This window comes from Protopterus annectens, chromosome 6.part0 (genome assembly GCF_019279795.1).
Source record: "Protopterus annectens isolate FY-2018-M chromosome 6.part0, PAN1.0, whole genome shotgun sequence".
NCBI lineage: Eukaryota > Metazoa > Chordata > Ceratodontiformes > Protopteridae > Protopterus > Protopterus annectens.
The window spans coordinates 882,534,238-882,555,100 of NC_056737.1; the positions used below are offsets into that span (position 1 = coordinate 882,534,238).

Consider the following 20,863-nt stretch of genomic DNA (forward strand, 5'->3'; position numbering starts at 1 on the left):
CCTAATTCTTTAAAGCAATTTATTTGCACGTACCTCTCAACCTGTTAATGCAGGAAATCTGGACAAGGCCAAATATACTGGGGGAACATATAAACAGTACTAAAAATTGTTGTATAAACTGAGACAGTTAATAGAATAACAGGTCTTTTTTTTCTTTTTTTTCTGAAGGTTATGAAGTCTGAAACTTAGTGTCTGTCATTATTTAGTGACTTAATTCCTAAATTATTTGCCAGAAAACCACACATTTTATGAGGAATAAACCAAAAATAAGAAGCAAAAATCTGTTCATTCTGTGAAAATCTGGACAGTTGAGAGGTATAGTTCAGCCGGGGCTGTCTTTGAGTTTGCCGCCCTTCCCCCCCTCACAAAATCATGGTGAATGGAGCCTCCCCCCTGCAGCCATTCCAATAAACCATTACTTGGCTATTTCACTCCACCTATCATAAACACTAATGTGCATGCTGCTTTACGTCTACGATGATTTGGACTTCATTTGAAAGTTTTATTTTGCATTTTACAGCACAGACACTAAGACATCTGCTAAGCAAAGCAATGCAATCTCACAATGAAAACAGACTTAGCATTAAAACTTCTCTGCCCTTGAAACTCATTCATTGAAACAGCATTGAAACCCACATTCAAAGAAAATGCATTTTGCCAGTGGCAGATAAAGATTAACTTTGGGCTGTTTTCAAATCATAGGCCCCTTGCACATGAAACATGCACATGGTCTTTGATACACCTTTCTGATTGTGTTAAATTATATTCCTTGTACAGTATAGTACAGTTGTAGAGGGCATTTTAAATTTGTTTTGAACATTTTTCCAGTAAACAATGAAACAAAATGCATGCACCAATAACGACAAAACTGCCCAGTTCAGAACATTTCTATCATAAAAGTCTACTCAAACTTCTACAGTCCACCAGTATCAGTAAATATGCACAATCTCTGAAGAAGTAAAAGTCATCTAAATAATTCCACATTAAAGAAATCTGTAACTAATGAAGAGGTTGCTGCTAGCAAACAACTTTATATTTCATTGTTTCATCTACAAATAAAGTACCTGTTGCCCTTGAATAAATTGCTTGTGTTGCATTAAAAAATTATAAGCTAGTAATATTGCAATAGGGAATGGATGGCAAACTGATAACAGGTTCATAGTTAATAGGTATCTTCACCAAAAAGGACTGCAGCATCTACCCCCTTTACAATACAGTACATTATCAGCAATGCATCTACCTACTGTGGGAGTAGAACCCACAGCCTTCTACATCACAAGCAAGTACACTACCTGTTAACAATGCAAGCAGACTCAGCATAAGCATCACTAAACTTTTGTTCCCCTGCAGCTCTCAGCTTGTTGTAAAATCTACTTGACACTCAGCTGTACTCTGAACTTTGCAGCACAAGAAATCTGGAAAAAGCAACATTTGGGGGAGTGGGGCAAAAGTCCAAAAAAAGGGACACATTTTAAACATTGCTTGTATAATGTTGGAAAGTTGCTAGAATAAAATGCTGTGTTACCACCATACATTTCACTGCCACGTATTGAACCCAGGACCTTGTGCAAAACAGTCAGAGCAACATACCACTATGCCAAATCATCTGTTTTATGAAAGAGAGGAAGACAAACTTAAATGGCTACCATTTAGTGAATTCAGTTCTCACTATAGCTGTCAACCTCTTAGCAAAAACACGCAGACAAAGCCAGTAATGGGGGAATACAGCCCCCAAACATATTCAGTGAATTCACTTCTCACCATAGCTCTCAACCTTGCACAAAAAACCTGGATGAAGCCAATAATGGGGGGAATACAGTCCCAAAAATAGGGATAAATTTCAAATATCCATCTTATAAACTTAGAAACTTGCTATAATAATAGGTTTTGTGTTACCATGTACTTTTTGAAGAATATGAAGTCTGAAATTCCACTGCTTGTCATTTTTGTTTATTTAACATTTGTTAACCAGGAAAGTCTGACTTGGAACTAAAGCCAATTTTTGGCAGAGGCAGAGGAAGAAACACTCCAGACACATGTCTTTGTAAGATGGGAGGACACCAGAGCAAACCCACACAAACACAGGGAGGACATGCAGACTCCACATAGAAGGCACCCCAGCCAAGAACGAACACACACACACACACCACTTCAAAGCTCCGTGAATCCCAGTCAACACACTTACCTATATAAATAAATGTGCACACTCCAAAGCTCCATGAATCCATTCAAACATAAGTCCCATCAGTGCCGCGCCGAAAGCTCCGCGAACCCAAACATACAGTCTCCATTCAAAAGTAATTCCCATCAGTACCGTGCACACTCCAATGAAGTACAGTCTTCATACAAAAGCTCCCATTAGCTCCATGAGCCAAAAGTACCACACACACTCTCCAAAGTCCTGTGCACACACAGTAAAGTCCCGCCTGCAAGAGCCTGATTGGTCCAGCTGCAGAAAACTCACCTCCTCAGTGGTTTAGACTGCAGATGATGCAGTCTGACGTTCCTCTGCTCTATGCAGTCATCACCGCACAGACTTCTGGGCATCTGCGGGGCATCTCTGCCTTTCCCCCTATCCGGACTGCTTTCAAAACAGTCCTAAGTTGTGTTTGTGAGTTCAGTGCATGCGCGCATGCATGCGGAGTGTCTGGGACTCGTAATTTTAAGGTTTCTATTTTTTTTTTTATTATGTTTATTTTAAATGTTACTTTTTTGTTTTTCCACAGAGGTGGGAGGGCTGCAGTCCTATAGCACGAGCCGCCCCTGCAAAGGATCATTTGTTGTTAAAGTTATAGTGGAAAACTGTAAGAAGGGGAAGAATCTAAGTATGGCATGGATTGACTACAAAAAAGCATTTGATAGTATCCCACATTTATGGATAAGAGTGCTTTAAAATGTATAAGATACACCCTACACTGATTGATGACATTACAGTAATCATGAAACAGTGGCAGACCACTTTGCAATTAAGCCATGATAAAGGGCAGATTATTATCCCAGGGATAAAAATTCAAAGGGGGATATTCCAGGGTGACTCTCTGTTACCATTGCTATTCTTCCTTGCCATTAATCCATTAAGCTGTTTACTTGACAGCTTAGGCCATGGCTACAATTTGGCTTCTAGAAAACTAAGTCTAATGACTTCTCATCTTCTCTTTGTCAATGATTTAAAACTGTATAGCTCATCAGATGAGGAACTGAAAGCACAGCTGCAGGTTGTCAAAACTTTTTCAGATGATATTGGAATGTCATTTGGTCTTGATAAATGTGCAAAACAACCTTTAAAAAAGGAAAACTGCAGCACCAGGAAAACATCAGTTTGGGACCAGAATGTGATATAAAAGAACTTGAGCAAGAGGGAGTGTATAAATACTTGGGAATTGATGAAGAATCAGCAATAAAACATGAACAAATGTGAATAAAGCTCAGTAAGGAGTACTTCAGAAGACTTAAATTAATCCTGAAAACAGCATTGACATCTAGGAACGAGATCCAAGCCATAAATCAGTTTTCTCTTCCTGTCCTAACTTATAGTTTTGGAGTGATTGACTGGCCCCAAAAAATGTTGGATAGATTGGATATTAAAACAAGAAGGATGATTCATGCTCACCAAATGATTTATAAAAATCACTGTATACCAAGATTATATATTCCCCATTCTGAAGGAGGGATGGGCCTCCTTGAAATTGATTACATGTATAGATCTGTAATCGTGGGACTCCACACATATCTACTGACCTCACAAGATCCAAATGTAGTGAAAGTTTTGAAACATGAGGAGAATAAATCTAAGATGACATCTCTGCTTAATTTAGCATATGCATATCGACGTCAAGCAAGAATGGAAATCAAACCAGAAGTAGATAAAAACCAGACAGCAACTGAATGTGCAAAAAAACAAAAAGAATATAAGGTGAAGGACCAGATGAGAAGGCAAGAAATGTGGAAAAATCATAAATATAGTTGCAAGTATAGAAAACTTCTGGAAGAGCCTCATGGTGATCAAGAATGAACACAGGAATGGTTAAGGAGAGGTGAATTCACATCAAGAAATGAAAGTTTAATATTGGCAGCCCAAGATAGTGGCCTTACATACACACTGGTTTACAAAGTCCATTGAACATGTGGGAGAAACAGACGTGTAGGTTTTGTAAAACCGAATTGGAAGCAGTCACACACCTTTTTGCTGGTTCTGACACACTAATGGCAGAGAGACGGTATACTGAAAGGCATAATAATGTGGAGAGACTGTTACACTGGAGATTGTGCAAACATTATGGTATCAAAGTGGCTGAAAAAACACTGGAAACATGAGCCATAAAGAATCCTAGAAAATGATGAAGTTTATATCCCATGGGATCACCCAATACCAACAGTTCAAAAGATAGATGCTAGAAAACTGGATGTAGTGGTCCAAGAAAAGAAGACAAAAGTAGCATTGATCATTGAAATCACCACACCTAGTGACTAGAGTGTCTTGTACAGAGAGAGACAGTCATAAAATACCTTGATCTTCAGGCAGAAACGAGAGCCATGTGGAAGAAAGATACCAAGACAGTTCCAATAGTAGTAAGCGTAACAGGTCTTATAAAAAAGACTTTCCAGTCGTATTTAGATATGTTACCAATTCATGTAACACCGTACGAATTGCAGGAGGAGTCATTACTGGGCACATTGCGGGTGCTGTGAAGAGCACTTTTGGCAGCCATTAAAGAGTGAAACAATACTAATTTCATGAACTTTAATCATACTTTGACTTAGGAATGGGGTCCATGCTTGTCATGGTATTAGAAACCCAAAGGACTTGGAGAAATTAAAAATGGTCCATTTACAGTTCCCCATTAATTAATTAATTTAATTTTTAATTGTTGAGAGTTGAAGGATGGACTTTGTCTTATGAAGATGGGAAGTTTATTCCATAGATGAGGTAGCCTTTGGGGTGCAAATCTCTCTCTCCAGCAAGTTCTGTTAGTCACAAGTAAGGTGTTCAGGTCCATAGAATGTGTAACCTTCATATAATTTTTCTTGTGAATATGTAACATTTTCATTAGGGCTGGATCAAAGAGTACCTTGTAGGTCAGGCATAAGTCCCCTCTCAGTAAACGAAATGAGACTGAGTAAAGGAATAGGGCCTCTAGTAGGTCCGTATAAGACATGTCTTACTCTTTGTAATTTTTAGTGAGAAACTTCTGGGGCCACTCCAGTTGGTGTAAGTGCCTGATTAGGTGCATGCAGAATGGAATATTGTACTTGATTATGGGGCTGATGAGGGCCGAGTACAATGGCAGTATGATTTACTTTGACCTTGATGCTACTATAGCTAATTGATGGTCAAAGTTTACGTTACTATCTGTCTATCTGTATTCCTAGGTTCCTCACCACTGGGTGTACTTTTAGGAGTGTGCTATCAATATTATATGCATAGATATCCGATTTACTGAAGGTTATGATTTGGCATTTTTTAGCATTTAGTCTGAGACCATGGTTTTGGCACCAGTCGTTTGTCATTTGCAGGCCTGTTTGTATGATGTCAGCATCATTTGGGGATTTGATGATAGTTGTTGATGAACTTAGTGTTCCAGAGGCCCCCAACATTGGCCTACACTTCAGAGAAGTATATGCCAAACAGGAGGGTTCCCAACAATGAGTCATGTAGGACACTGCCAGTAACAGGTTTCTTATTGTAAGTGGACTCATCTATCTAGAGAGCTTGTCCGGTCAGTAAGCCAGTTTGCCATCCAGCTGATGATGTAGGGATTTATGCCTAATGCAGTAAGTTTATCTAGGATTCCTGAGTGAGGGATTGTGTCAAAAGCTTTGGCCATGTCTAGATAAACAGTGTGTACTGTTTTACCCTCATTCATGGCCCTTGCATTCTTTTCATAGAAGTTCACCAGATTGAGGTGGCAAGACTCCCCTTTGACAAAGCCAGATTGGGTCTGGTCTAGTGAGATTTCCTATGTAGTCATTGATCGAAAATTCTCTCTATGGCCTTGCAGAGAAGACTGGTCAAGCTTATGGGTTTGTAGTTCCCTGGGTCCCTTATGGAGAGGGGCGACGGTTGCAGCCCTCCATTCCTGTGTGATAAAGACTATGTGGAGATTGTGGTTAAAGACTATTTCCAGTGGCTGTGATAAATCCTGATTAATCTAGTTTTAAAGCATCCTGGAATGTTGTTTGGACTTATGGAGGCTGTGTTTTTGGCTTTAGCAAGTAACCTCAGGGGAAATGCTCAGCAATGTGATGGATTAATCATAAATGACAACACATACCCAGCCCAAAACTATAGCAAACCTGCTGGCTGACAAGTTCTGTTCAACCCCCCCCCCCCCAATCTCCTCCTACAACACCTGAAGAAATACCTGCAACCATCCCCCTACCGGTCATTAAGAGGGAATAGGTCCTTAAGAAAATGATGGTTATCTTACCTGGGAAGGCTGTCTTTGCCTCACAGTTTGCTTTGCAAGATTTGACCATCTCTCTAATTTGTTTAGGCTAGTGAGTAACTTTTTTTGCATTGTTTTGTCTGTTTCTTCTTGGTTTTGGAGCGGATTTTTTTACTTTTGATAAATAGCCTATTTATGCTACAGGCCCACCAAGGTGGTTTATTTTTGCCAATAATCATAGATTAAACTTTGATAGGTACTGCCTCCTTTATGCAGCTATGAATGTGGTTGTTCAGTGCTTTTGTGTACAAAACTGGTCTCAATGTCATCCAGGTTCGGAAGGACTTGGAAGTTTAATATGTTGTCACTTAGTTTGAGGTAATTGGCCTTAGCAAGGTTCTTAACAGGTTTGGAGTTTGATGGGGCTTCTAGGTTAGCTTTAATACTAAAGGAGATAATTTTGTTGTCAGATCTTACCAGGGAGGAGTTAATGCATGTGAGGTATCAGAATCCCCCCCACGTTCGCAAGTGACAGGTCTAAGATATTTGTATGTCTAGTTGGGAAGCTATCTAGTTGCTGCCAGGTGTTTGCATTGATGAAGTTCTAAAACCTCTGAACAAGTGAATTATGGGTCGTATAACTTTCCCAGTTAATGGAGGGGTAGTTGAAGTCACCCATAAGTATGGTGTTAGAGGTGTGGGTCGATTACATTTGAGTACCTCTGTATATGTGAGGCTGTGTGTTTGTTCATTAATGTTTGTAGTGAGTGTTTTGTGTGCAACACTGACAACCTGGTTTGCATTTTTCATGTGTGCATGTGAGAGCTTTGCTTCCAATGACATTGTGTATCTACATCTCTCACATACTGTATTTGTTCTAAAATTAAGCAGTTGTCAGTAAACTTGAGACTTCCTCAGGATGCCTATAGCCACCAGGCCACAAACAGAGATGATAAGGAATTGCATATCCATTATACTAGATCGTTAGTAGGTGGGAAGGAGTAGGGGTGGGTCAATTAAAGGTCTGAATGAGAGTGTTTAGCAGTATACTATAAAATGACCTACAGTGATACTGTCCTCTGCACAAACTGACAGCTGCTTAAGCAGCTATGAACAGTAGGCGATTATGGATAGTGTTTCCTGTGGTGGATTTAAACTGGAAAGGTTTGCATATAACAGGCATGGGTAACCGCGTTTGCACATCGCACAAATATGAGGCATTTATACTAGCAGAATGAAAAACTTTAACACAGTTAAGTCCTCAGGCCAATCAGATAAACACACAGTAAGACTTTCAACCACAGTTCCCAACTTGGATGGGTTTGAATAAGCCCTCTGCTCCCACCAGAGTGCAGATTAAAACTCTCGTAATGTTAAATGATCTGGTTTTGAGCTCAAGTGCAGTAACAAATGTATTACAACAAAAGGCAGAACTACTGCAATATCAGGAATCCTTGGCAGTCCTGAGAAATGCTCCCAAATACAGAAAAATCTGCTCAGACATAGGAAAACTTCTACAGAGAACTGTGCAAAACTTAGAAATACGATGGCAAACAGCTAGTTTTCGATAGTCTTGGCTTTCTTTTTCGGCGGTTCGGCAGGTACTTCGATGGAGCCCTCCATACCCAAGGCTAATTGTTTTAAACATTGACTTTCCAGATAAAGGTTGAGCGCATGCAGATGGCTGCTCAAAGGTTTTGGCACAAATGCCTGGCAAATGGAGCAGGACTTTTAGTTGTGCGACCGACCTAAACAAAAGAGAGCCTGATTGTGGGCATCCTTGTGGGGTATCTCACGGCCGCACTTACAATTGCCCTTTCTGGATGATGTGAACGAGCATTAAAATAAATAAAATGACTGAAAAGGTTCCCCAACGGGGCACTTATATGATTTCTTCGAGATCCGATGACCGGGAAGGCAGGAACACCTGACCTTTGACTGGAGGCTGAGAAGTTCTGAGGGCTGGTGCCTGCAGACATCACTTTTATGGCTCACGTTCCACTAGCCACGTCAGACGTCCCACGCAACATACAGTGACTGAAAACTTTTGTATACTGGCCAGGCATTCAGTTAGAAAGAGGAGTAAACCCATATGTGATGAATACTGCAACATGGAAGAGAAGGACATCTATGGTTATGGTAATATTTTACACAAATTTCTTTACAACAAAAGGCAGAACTCCTGCAGTATTAGGAATTTTTGGAAATAAGTTCACAGATCTTAAGAAATGTTCTCAAATACAGAAAAATGTGCACAAATGTAGGAAAACATCTACAGACAGAACAGGATGAAAGACTTTTATATAATTAAGCCCTCGGGCCAATCAGGTGGAGACACAATAAGCCTTCCACCATCAGCGCACAACTCAAATGGGTTGAATCAGCCCTCTGCTCTGACTAGAGTGCAGAGTAAAACTCTCGTAATGTAAAACTGGTTTTGAGCTCGAACAGTGAGTAATGCTTTACCGCAAAAGAGAGAGCTCCTGCAATATCTGGAATCCTTGGCACTCCTGAGACTTATTCCCAAATACAGAAAAATTTGTGCAAATGTAGGAAGACCTCTACATATACAGGAAAGACTTTGCATGAACAGTTGCCTAGAAAAGTGTGTACCCACCTAACCTAAATATAATAGTAAATTCTGAATAAAACTCTCTGGTGGAACTTCCTTATCAAACTGTAAGACAAAAGAAGGAAATCCCATTCTCCCTACCTCAAGATTGCACTGCAATATGTCATCAAGACACTTAACACTGTTAGAAAATGTAAAACAGAGAATGAACCTATGGTTGGTAAAGATTCCAAAGGAAACGGCATATCTTTTTTTAGTTATTTTAGAAAACTAAGGAATAATGTCTGTCAATGCATTGAGCTCACCCATAATACTGTTACCCTTTCTGACCACAAGGGTAATGCTAGTATATTAGCATGCAAGTTTAGTGATAACTTTACATCTCACTACAGCATTGTTGCCCCCCCTATCCCCAAGAATTTTGTTCTCCTCCCTGTAATCACCTTAGAAAAATTCTTAGTATCCCTGTTAAAAACTAAAACTAATACTCCCATGGGACCAGACAACATACCAGGCTGCATTCTCATCAGTGGCAGGCTTGATGTTCATCGTGTTACCCTGCTGCAGTCATCACAGTTGGGTTATCCTGTCGTCAGGCGGTCCCGCAGTTGGCCGGAATTCCAAAGTCTTGGTCCGGCGTAGGTTGTTGTCGCTTCTTCCCTGACGTCAGTGCGCCAGGGGTATATATATTGCAACCAACGCCATTTTCTCCAGTCTTTCTTGCCGCGCGGTGCCCGAAGCAGAAGCAGTTCGCAAGTGCCGGTCGGCCGACTCCTGAGATTTTCAAATTTCAGACCGAAGTCTTCTATAAAGCTAAGTACCCCGTTGGGGAAACTTTTCTTGCCTCAGACCGATGTCAGAAAAAGTTAACAATTGTATTTCTTGTGGGAAGCAAATACCTCATAAGGATTTTCATTCTTATTGCATACCTTGCCTAGGCCCAGACCACGACATCACTAGTTGTCGTTTTTGTGCTAGGTTTAATAAACGTACTATTAAAAGACGCTTTGATTTCGCACGACACTACTTCGGTAGAAAATTTAATTACAGTATGCCGTCGGAGCAACCGACAACTGGCGTGCACAAAAAACGCAAGGATAAGGACAGACAGCCCAGGCCTAAGCCAGATTCCGAGGCCTCGGCTGGTCCGGTCTCCGGTTCTCCGGTCCTCAGTGAGGCTCCGACGCAGCCCCTGACTACCGCAGATTTGGAACCCGAGACCGCTTCGGAACTTTTGACAGAATGTACCAGGCCGACGCAACCATTTTGTTCAGGCCCTACCAACGACATTGCTGATAAAGATGCCGGTGCTGCTGAAACGCCTTCGGTTTCTGAAGGCGTTTTCAGACCGACGACGCTTACCATTAAAACGTATCCTAAGTCGAAGACTCCTATTAAATCTAAAAGGACTGCATTTCAGTCCCCTGTTCAAGGCCCCATGCCTAAGAAACAGATGTTCAAAATGGCTGAAGATTTGATCTCTTTAATCAGGGGTTCCCAGCCTCCTCCTGACAAAAGGCCTAGGCAAGAGGAAGATTATGCATCCTCTGAACAAGTGTCCATTTCTTCAGCCTCTTCTGAAGATCAAGATTACTCCTTCTCCCCTTATGAATATTCTAATGCTGAGGATTCCATTCCCTCAGCTTCACCTGCTGAAGACTATTCCTTTGGGGAAACTCTACACACTATGAGGGAACATTTCCACTGGGAAGGTCAGGACTACTCTGACTCGAAGAAAAGGCTCAGAGAGTTTCTTTTACTCCCCCAGCACAGACCACTTGCCATCCCACCTGTGTTAGACATTGTGGATGATGTTTACTTAGAATCCAGTTTGAACCCAGACTCTCTACCTCCTGCTCCGGCCAAGCCTGACAGATACTACAGAGTGCCTGATTCCCATAAATTTCTATATAAAAGTCCTGTTGCTGACCCAGAGACAATCTCCCAGGGTCCCAAAGGGGCTAAGGCTTCTATGGCTAAAAATCCTGTAACCTCTGAAAGGGATTCCAGAGCACTAGACGGATGGGGGAAAAAGGTTTACACCTCAGCCACTCTAGCTATGAGGGCACTAAATTGCCAATTTCACATGCTTAAGTATCAGCAATTTCTAATCTCACAGTTAAAGCAAAGAATCACCACTCTCCCTCAACAGTCTGAATTGAAAGAAATGCAGGATCTGTTGCATGCAACTGAACAGATGGACAAACACACCTTACAATGTGGGTTTGATTCTCTGGAGGCCTCCTGCAGAGCAGCTGTCACTGGGTCTGTTATACGTATGCTTGGTTAAAGGAACAAACTCTGCCTGATCATGTTAAAGCAAAGCTACTAGATGCTCCCTTACAGCAGGATGTTCTTTTTGGAGTTAAAGCAGAAGAAGTCTTAAAGAAAATGGAGGATAAGGCAAAATCTATGCAGACAGTCAAAGATTTCCTACAGGTACAGCCCCCTCGCTTCAGCAGAAATTGGCCAACAAAAAATTGGTCCTTTCCAGCTACTGACAGACCACAGAGGGGTAAATACAGACGTCCAAGAGGCAGAGGACAACCACAAGCCCAGTACAAACCTCGACAATGGGGCACTGCAACACAGAAGGGAGGAGAAGACAGGTCCCAACCTACCAGAAGGCAAACTCAATGACTTACACCTCATCTGGCCAAGCAACACTCTCTTGGCAGCCCCCTTGGGAGGAAAACTCACACTTTTTTCAGACAACTGGCACATTGTCATAAAGGACAAATGGGTCCTAGACATAATTTCACGAGGATACAGATTCCATTTTCACACCTTGCCAATGAAAAGAGGAATGCCAAACCTGCCACAAAATCAATGGGCAGAGGCACAAAAACATATTACAGCTCTCATGGACATGAGCGCCATTCAACTGGTACCTACTCAAGAGCAAGGCCAAGGATTTTACTCAAGACTCTTTCTAGTTCCCAGAAAGGACAATGCCTGGAGACCAATTCTGGACCTTTCAATTCTAAACACCTTCTTACAAGTACCCAAATTCAAGATGCTAACACTACAGCAGCTTCTTCCCATGTTGGGCAAGAAAGCATGGCTAGTAACGTTGGACCTCAAGGAGGCATACCTGCACGTCCCTATCAGACAAAGTTGCAGAAGATACCTCTGTTTCATTGCAGGTTCAACCCATTACCAATTCTCTGCACTGCCCTTTGGCTTATCTACTGCGCCCAGGGTCTTCACAAAATGCCTGGCACCAGTAATTGCATACTGCAGACAAAGAGGAATTCAAATATACCCATACCTGGACGACTGCCTCATCCAAGCAGAAAGCAAGGATATCCTCTTACAACATCTGGCTTTTGTAAAACATCTTTTAAGTTGCCTAGGGTACACAGTAAACGAAAAGAAATCAAAACTAGTACCCTCACAAAATATGACATTCCTGGGTGCCAGCTTGAATACAATGGCCCAGAAGGCTTATCTGACACCAGACAAACAACTACAACTGACTCAGTATTTCAAAACAATGGCAGCAAAGACCCAACTACCTGCAAGAAAAATTCTGCAGGCCTTGGGCTTCATGGCATCTTGCATACTACTAATACCATTTGCAAAGCTGCATATGAGGAAATTACAGTGGTACCTAAAAAGCGTATGGTCTCAACACAGCCACAGCTTGGACACAATGATATCTCTCATTCCCTGCCTACAACAGGAGTTTCTATGGTGGTCACAGGCATGTCACCTCAACAAGGGTCAGCCTTTCACCTTGCCCCCAGCCAGGCAAACTATGTCAACAGATGCATCGGACTACGCCTGGGGGGCACACATGACGGGGCAGTGCGTTCAAGGCGTATGGACTGCAGATCAAAGGAATCTGCACATCAATCAAAAAGAGATGCTAGCTGTACAGAATAGTCTGACAGCCTTCAAGAATCTATTACATCCAGGACAACTTACAATAAGGACGGACAACACCACAGTAATGTGGTACATAAACAAACAAGGGGGTACACACTCCTACCCTCTATGCAGGCAAGCAATGACCTTGTGGAACACAGCTCTGGCTTACCAAGTTCAGTTACAAGCTCAATTCCTGCCAGGAAAAAAGAACACATTGGCAGACGACCTCAGCAGAAACATCATGGATCCCCACAAGTGGAAACTGGATCCACAAGTATTTGCGATGATAACTCAAAAATGGGGCCTTCCAGACATAGACCTGTTTGCCAGTCCTCAAAACTATCAACTAACAAAATTTTGTACAAGGACACTGCACCACCAAGCTTGGAAAGTGGACGCACTCTTTCAGTTGGAAAAACCTGACAGTATATGCCTTCCCTCCATTGCCTCTCCTCACAAAGGTGCTTTTGAAAGTCAGAAAGGAGAGACCACGACTGATACTCATAGCCCCAGACTGGCCACGCCAGCATTGGTACCCACTTTTGGGGAATATGGCCCAGGGCCCACCTTGGATTTTACCACAAATTGCCCATTTGCTCACACAGCAAAACAATCAGATTCTTCACAGCCAGCTCAAAACCTTAAATCTGGCTGCATGGCAAATCACCTAAGCATCCAGCCAGCTCCTCTTTCCCAAGCAGTTATGGATGTTATTCTGGAAGCTAGGAGGCCCAGCACCAGGAAGACCTATTCGGACAAATGGAAAAGGTTTTGTGCCTGGAACCAAGCTAAAGACCAAGTCACACTTCAGCCTCACGTGCTTCTGATTCTACAGTACTTAACAGAGATGTTGCACAAAGGACTTTCTTTTTCTTCCATTAAAATCCATGCATCAGCTATTTCAGCCCGCTACAACACGGATCCACCCTTATTTTCGCATCCACTTATAAGATCGTTCCTCAGAGGGGCAAAAAACATTAGACCCCCCGGGAGAGCACCTACACCAACATGGGACCTCAATTTTGTTCTGGAAAAACTTACGCTACCTCCCTTTGAACCAGCTTTCTCTGCAGATCTACAGTTTCTATCATGGAAGACTGCCCTGCTGCTAGCAATAACTTCAGCTAGAAGAGTCTCAGAGGTACAGGCACTAATGGCAGTGGAACCTTTCCTCATTTTCCATCAAGACAGAGTTTCTCTACGAACTAATCCATCTGAAGTAGGAATGTTCATTTGTCTGCAACCTGTGGGTTACGGATCCGATATCGGATCCGAGCCGGCAACTTGTTTCAAGCTAATGGATCCGAGCTCCTAGCCCCTCCCTTCACCCATAATCCCCTGCCAACCCCTCCATGACCTCAGATCTAGTTTGCCGCGCTTGTGATGGCAGGATCCTTTTTGAGCTCCAGATAAGTGATAAGAAAAACTTAACTTTTTCTTCAGAAAAATAATTTTTTGTTTAAATTAACTGTTTTTAAGTGTGTCTGAGTTAGGTTCCCTATTTTTTTTTTGTTTACTTAATACCCTCCCTTCGCTGGTCGCTAGTGTGTGAGTGTTTGTGGTGTGCTTTTGGGGCCTGTGTGTGTGTTTAGTTGTTTTTCTTTTCTTTGACAAAAAAAAAAAAAAAAAAAGGGAATGGCTGAGGCCCCAAAAGCCATATTTTCGAAATGTACCGAGTGTGGCCATAAGCTCTCCCCGGCTGATGGCCACACTCGGTGCTCGGGTGCCTTGGGGTTGAACACCTCACCTCGGGCTGTACTATCTGTGCAGCGTTCAACCCCAGGGCACTGAAAGAGCGGAGGTCGAAGCTGGTCCTGGCGGGACTTCTACCCCCGGATTCGGCTTCAGCCTCCGCTTCCTCTACCACTCCTGTGGCTCCATCACAGCCTGTGATGGTTGCCACTCCTGCCCCCCTGCCTCCGACTTGGACTCAAACTCCTGCCAAAGTGTCAGAGGACAGGGAGGCCAGGAGGGAGAAACAGAGGGAGAAGCACCAAAAGCGGCGGGCCGAGACCTCCGTTTCGGCCCCGCCAGCTAAGCGGGCTTCTCCCTCCGTTGCTTCTAGGTCTCCTCCTCCTCGGATCCGATCCCCTGCTTTCTCCCCAGGGCCCAAGGAGGAGGAAACCCGATCTCCGTCGAGGTCATCGAGGCGGCACTCCAGGCCTGCCTCGGTGGCCTCTTCGAGATCCACTTTTAGTTTATCTGATGCAGACTTGGACCGGATGATGCGAAGGTTCATCCAGGCCCAGCTGCAGATGGGAGTGCTCTTGCCTCCCCCCCCCCTCAGGGGGGGAGCTCGACACCTTTTTTCCACCCAATTGCTCCTTCTCCGACCCGCTACCTGGGTTCGGAGCACTCGGAGCCGAGCAGCCTTGGAGCCGGGGGTGGGTCGGCGCCGACAGTACTGTATACTTCGGATCCGACCCTACCCTCGAGTCTGTCGGATCCGACCTCTCGGAGCCGTGGTCCGAGCTTCGGATCCGGGGGATTCAGTGTGCCTTCGGCTCCGTCCAGGTTGGAGCACACTGGTCCCTCGGATCCGACGGTCTCGGTGCCGGCTCCGATCCCTTCATCGGATCCGAGTGGGAGCCGACTTTCAGATCCATTGGAGAGTGGCTCTCCCTCGGCATTTGATGTTGTGGAGAGGGCTCTGTTGAGAGCATCCGGACCCCCGGCCCTTGCATCGACTCCTCCCTGCACTCCCTCTCTGCTGGGCCAGGCTTCCATCACCCGGCCAAAGGGACAGCCTGCTTCGATGTCACAGATTGTTCCATTGGAACAAGATGTCGCTGGCGAGGGCTCCTCGGACAGTCCCCCCGAGGAAGCTCCCCGCAAGCATAAGTGCAAAAGGAGGCACGTGGACTCCCCTGAGTCCTTAACCGAAGACACGGACTTGGAGGAAGGCGAAGGCTCCCCAAGATCACCCCCTGAGGATGTCTCCTTTGGAGACATCATGGAGATGCTAAGAATCAGAGGTGGGTGGTCTGCCCCCAAGTCTTCATCTGACGAGTCCGTGTTTCTGGAGGCATTCGAGGCAGGCCCGTCTACCTCCTGGGTGTCCCCTCCAGCCGATCCCCTGGTGGACCTTATTACCACCAGGGCATGGAAGGATCCGGACACCGTGGAGCCAATACCCAAACAGCCAGATAGGATTCTTAGCCCCCCCCTCTGACCGGTCTCATTGGAGTAAGGGCCCCCCTGTAGATGCCATGTTGACGGCAGCCACAAAGAGGGAAGTAGCTCAGGAGATGCGCTCAGTCCATCCACCGAGCAAAGAGTCTCGTTTGATGGATCGCTTAGGGAAGCGAGTCTTTAGTTCAGCGACCTTCTCTGTAAGGTCTCTGAACTATATGGCACATGTCATCAGGATGCAGCGGGATCTTATCAAAGAATACGCTGCATCCCCCCCTGAGTCCATGTCGGAGGAGGATAAACATTTATACTCCACCTGAATGGCCACTCTAAGATCTATTTCTAACACCTCTATGCGGCTATTGTCCCACGTCACAGAGGGAGCCGCTAGGGCCAGCGGAGCAGGCCTAGTTATGAGATGTCAGGCCTGGCTCCGTCATTGCAACTTTACAGAGCCTTTTAAAGCGTCTTTCGCGAACGCCCCCTTCGACGGTTCTGCCCTTTTTGGCAAAACAGTTCGCGAAACGCTTGTCCAGAGCGAGAAGGACGGGAAGACGTCTGCCATCGGAGTCCGCTTCTCTGCTCCCCAGCGGTCCTTTTCAAGGAACCAAAAGGGTCAGAAGAAGATGTGGTTCCGAAAATCACAACAATCCCAACCAGCTCCGGACAACCAGTCCTACCGTGGCAGAGGTGGACAGGGAGGACGTCGCCCTAGGGGCAGAGGGGCTCTGAGAAATTTTGGGTCCAGAGAACCTTTCTCTGAACGGCCCGCGCAGCAACCCTGAGGGGTTGCCCGACTGCTCCACTCTGGAGGCGTTTTTCGAAACATCTAGCGGCATGGGAGTCCATCACAACAGACCGCTGGGTGCTTCGCATCATATCCAGAGGGTACAAGATACCAATTCTCCATGTCCCCCAATCCAAGAACCTCCCCAATGTACCACCCGATCACAGGGAGGCCGCAGCCGCAGAAATACAGCAGCTGCTAAGAAAAAGAGCTATCCAGCCCGTCCCCCAAGACCAGCTCGGATTAGGGTTCTACTCCAGGTTCTTTTTGGTGCCAAAAAAGATGGGGGATCTGAGACCCATCCTAGACCTTTCCCGCTTGAACCTGTCAGTAACCAAGGAAAAATTCCGAATGGTCACTCTTCAATCTATCCTCCCCCTTCTGAGGGAGAACGATTGGATGTGCTCTATAGACCTCAAGGATGCGTATTACCACATCTTAATGGACAAACGATCCAGGAGGTTCCTTCACTTCCGGCTGGGAGCCAGTCACTACCTGTTCAGGGTCCTTCCCTTTGGCCTCACCACAGCCCCCCGGGTGTTCACCAAAGTGTTAGCAGTGATAGCGGCCCACCTGAGACTCCAAGGAATTCAGGTCTTCCCGTACCTGGACGACTGGCTCCTGACCGCACCAACAAGGCATCTACTTTGCACAGCCAGAGACTTCTTTCTCCATCTAGCCCCACAACTAGGCATTACTATCAGTGTCGGCAAATCCCTACTGGCTCCAACACAGATCATAGAATTTATAGGTGCCAGAATAAACACCAGAGATTTGCGAGCCTTCCTAACTACGGAGAGAATCAGAAATCTTCAACTCCATGTGCGGGCTATCCTTCTTTCAGAGGCTTCACCAGCAGAATTGATCCTGAGGGCACTAGGCTCTATGGCAGCAGTGATTACACTCCTTCCATGCGCCCGCTTGAACATGCGAGTCATACAATGGACTCTGTTAGTGCAATGGTCCTTCCTATCACTCCCTCTCCACCATCCCATTGCTATCAACAAGGCTTGCAGAAGGGCGTTACTATGGTGGCTCCAAGCATCAAACTTCCATACGGGCCGACCCTTCTGCACCTCTCCCCCCATCGCCACAGTGACCACGGACGCTTCCCGCCTCGGGTGGGGGGGGGCATTACTCAGGCAGGACAGTCCAAGGCACATGGAACGATACAGAGACCTCCCTGCATATCAACGTTCTGGAGATGAGAGCGGTGCTGTTAGCGTTGCAAGCACTTCAGAGCTTCCTTCCCGCAGGAACGATTGCAATTCACTCGGACAACATGTCAGTGGTCTGGTATATCAACAAACAGGGGGGAACCAGATCTTATCCTCTTTGCCGCGAAGCCATGAGAGTGTGGGAATGGGCGATCTCCACCAACCGCTTTCTGATTGCAACGCACATTCCGGGGAGGACCAACATCCTAGCGGACAAGCTCAGCCGCACCCTTCTTACCCCCTACGAGTGGTCTCTCAATCTTCTAGTAGCGAAGCAGATGTTCGCAACATGGGGGCAACCCTGCTGCGATCTTTTTGCATCTCCATCAAACGCCAAATGCAACAATTTCTTCGCTCTAATCCCCCCACCAGGGGAATCTCCAAGAGACGCTCTGGTGCATGCTTGGCCACCCGGTCTACTCTATGCCTATCCTCCTCTTCCAATGATGTTACAACTGTTACAGAAAGCCTCGCGATTGGGGAGCAAAATGATCCTCATTGCCCCATTCTGGCCTCGACAAATTTGGTTCCCTTACCTGTGGTCTCACCTTGTGAATCACCCTTGGATTCTTGATCCCATCCCGGATCTCATCTCCCATCCATTGGACTTACCAACTCCAAACCTGGACAATCTGAAACTGACAGCTTGGTTGTTCCAGTTCCACTCCTAGTTAGGACTCCCGGTATCTCTTCACAAGTCAAAGCCATCCTCGTGGCAGCACATAAACCCTCCACCAAGAAGGTATATCACAGCAAATGGAAACGTTTTTCCATCTGGGCGAGAGAGCTAGATCCCTTTACGGCTCCTCTCACATCCATTTTAGATTTCCTAACTGAACTCTTTCAAGAAGGTGCTAGTTGTTCAGCTGTCAAAGTTCAATTGGCAGCCATTTCTCATTATCATGTGGGACATGATACAGGACCCTTGATGTCAGCCAAATTGTGTAAAACCTTTCTCAAGGGTACCTTTTTACTTAGACCTCCTGTAAAAGAAGCCGTACCCCCATGGGATCTTACTTTAGTTCTTCAAGCCTTGACTGCTCCACCCTTTGAACCCGCTGCTACAGTGGACCTCAAATTCTTGTCATGGAAAATGGCATTCCTTGTTGCCATTACTTCTGCGAAAAGAGTGTCAGAACTTCAGGCTCTTTCCGTAAAACTTCCATATCTGATCTTTCATCCTGATAGAGTGTACCTCAGGATCAATCCCTCCTTTCTTCCCAAGATAGCATCAGAAACCAACATAAACCAATCCATCAATTTACCGGTTTTCTTCCCTAAATATCAAAATAAGGGTGAATACAAGCTGCATTCATTAGATGTTCATAGGCAGCTTCGTTTTTATACCCATAGGACGGCTGGCCATAGACAATCCGACCAGCTGTTCGTTTCCTTTGCCAAATTTAATTTGGGGAAAGCTATCTCTAAAGTATCGTTATCTCGCTGGATTTCCCAATGTATCCTGCTAGCTTATCAAGCCTCGGGTAGGCCCGCACCAGAAGGAGTTCGTGCTCATTCCACTCGCTCCATTTCTACTTCTGCTTTCAAGTCTAGAGTTCCCTTGGATGATATTTGTTCTGCAGCCACTTGGGCTTCATCTCATACCTTTATCAACCACTACAAGCTAGACCTGCTTTCTAGAGGGAGAGCATCCTTTGGCTCTGCGGTGCCGTAATATCCTTCCATGATGTCCACCCAGGGTGCAGGTAGCTGGGGACTCTGTCCCACAGGTTGCAGACAAATGAACATTCCTACTTCAGATTTAGAAGTTATGTACTCCCCATAACGTTCCATCTGAGTAGGTAGTTCATTTGTCTGCAACCATCCCCCCCTCCTTCCCCCTGACCTTCTTGGATCTATTAGTATTTTTTTTAGATATCCTTTCTCGGATATATATGGAGAGGCAAACTCGATCTGAGGTCATGGAGGGGTTGGCAGGGGATTATGGGTGAAGGGAGGGGCTAGGAGCTCAGATCCATTAGCTTGAAACAAGTTGCTGGCTCGGATCCGATATCGGTTCCGTAACCCACAGGTTGCAGACAAATGAACTACCTACTCAGATGGAACGTTATGGTGAGTACATAACTTCTAATTCCTTCATGCCTAAGGTGGTTTCCAGTGTGGCTTTAAATCAAACCATCCACTTACCCACCTTCTTCCCAAATCCACAGAACAAAGGAGAAAGACTGCTGCATTCCTTGGACATTCACAGGCAACATCGTTACAACTTGGATAAAACTAAGGTTTTCAGAAAATCTGACCAGCTCTTTGTATCCTATGCTACAGCTTCACAAGGGAAGGCTATATCAAAACAAACCATTTCCAAATGGATAGGACATTGCATTCGTTTTTGCTATCCCCATCATGGAAAACCAGTTCCTGCTACCATTAGGCCCCACTCTACCAGGGCAACAGCTACATCTACAGCCTTCCTCAGGGGGGTTCCAACCAAGGAGATTTTGGAAGCTGCAACTTGGAGTTCAGTACACACCTTTACCAAACACCATCACTTACCACTTTACTCTAAGACTAGAGCTGGCTTTGCCACTGCAGTTCTGCAGGGCCTTCTAGCCTCCAATAACCCTCTATGATTCCTCCACCCATTCTTAGCTTTGGGATTCAACCCAACTGTGATGACTGCAGCAGGGTAACACGATGAACATAGTACAGTTTTGTACCTACCATAAATGTAGATGTTCGAGTGTACACCCTGCTGCAGTCCAGGTTACCCTCCCTCCATCCCCTCTGAACTAACTGGCTAAAATCTCTACAGTACCTTCCTGATGTATTTGCTTATAGCTGGAGGGATTTTGTGTTTTTGCAAAATTTACTCAATTTGGTACTAATTACTGACCACCTTTTTAGGGGCACCTGACATCTGGGGCAAGAAAAACTT

At 45.0% G+C, this 20,863-nt stretch overlaps 1 protein-coding gene across 3 annotated transcripts in view; it reads left to right on the forward strand.

Annotated features, from left to right (window-relative positions):
• PPP2R5E (protein phosphatase 2 regulatory subunit B'epsilon) overlaps positions 1–20,863 on the forward strand; it is a 2,371,886-nt gene that overhangs the window by 1,977,143 nt on the left and 373,880 nt on the right. The gene's annotated exons all lie outside the window — the stretch shown is intronic.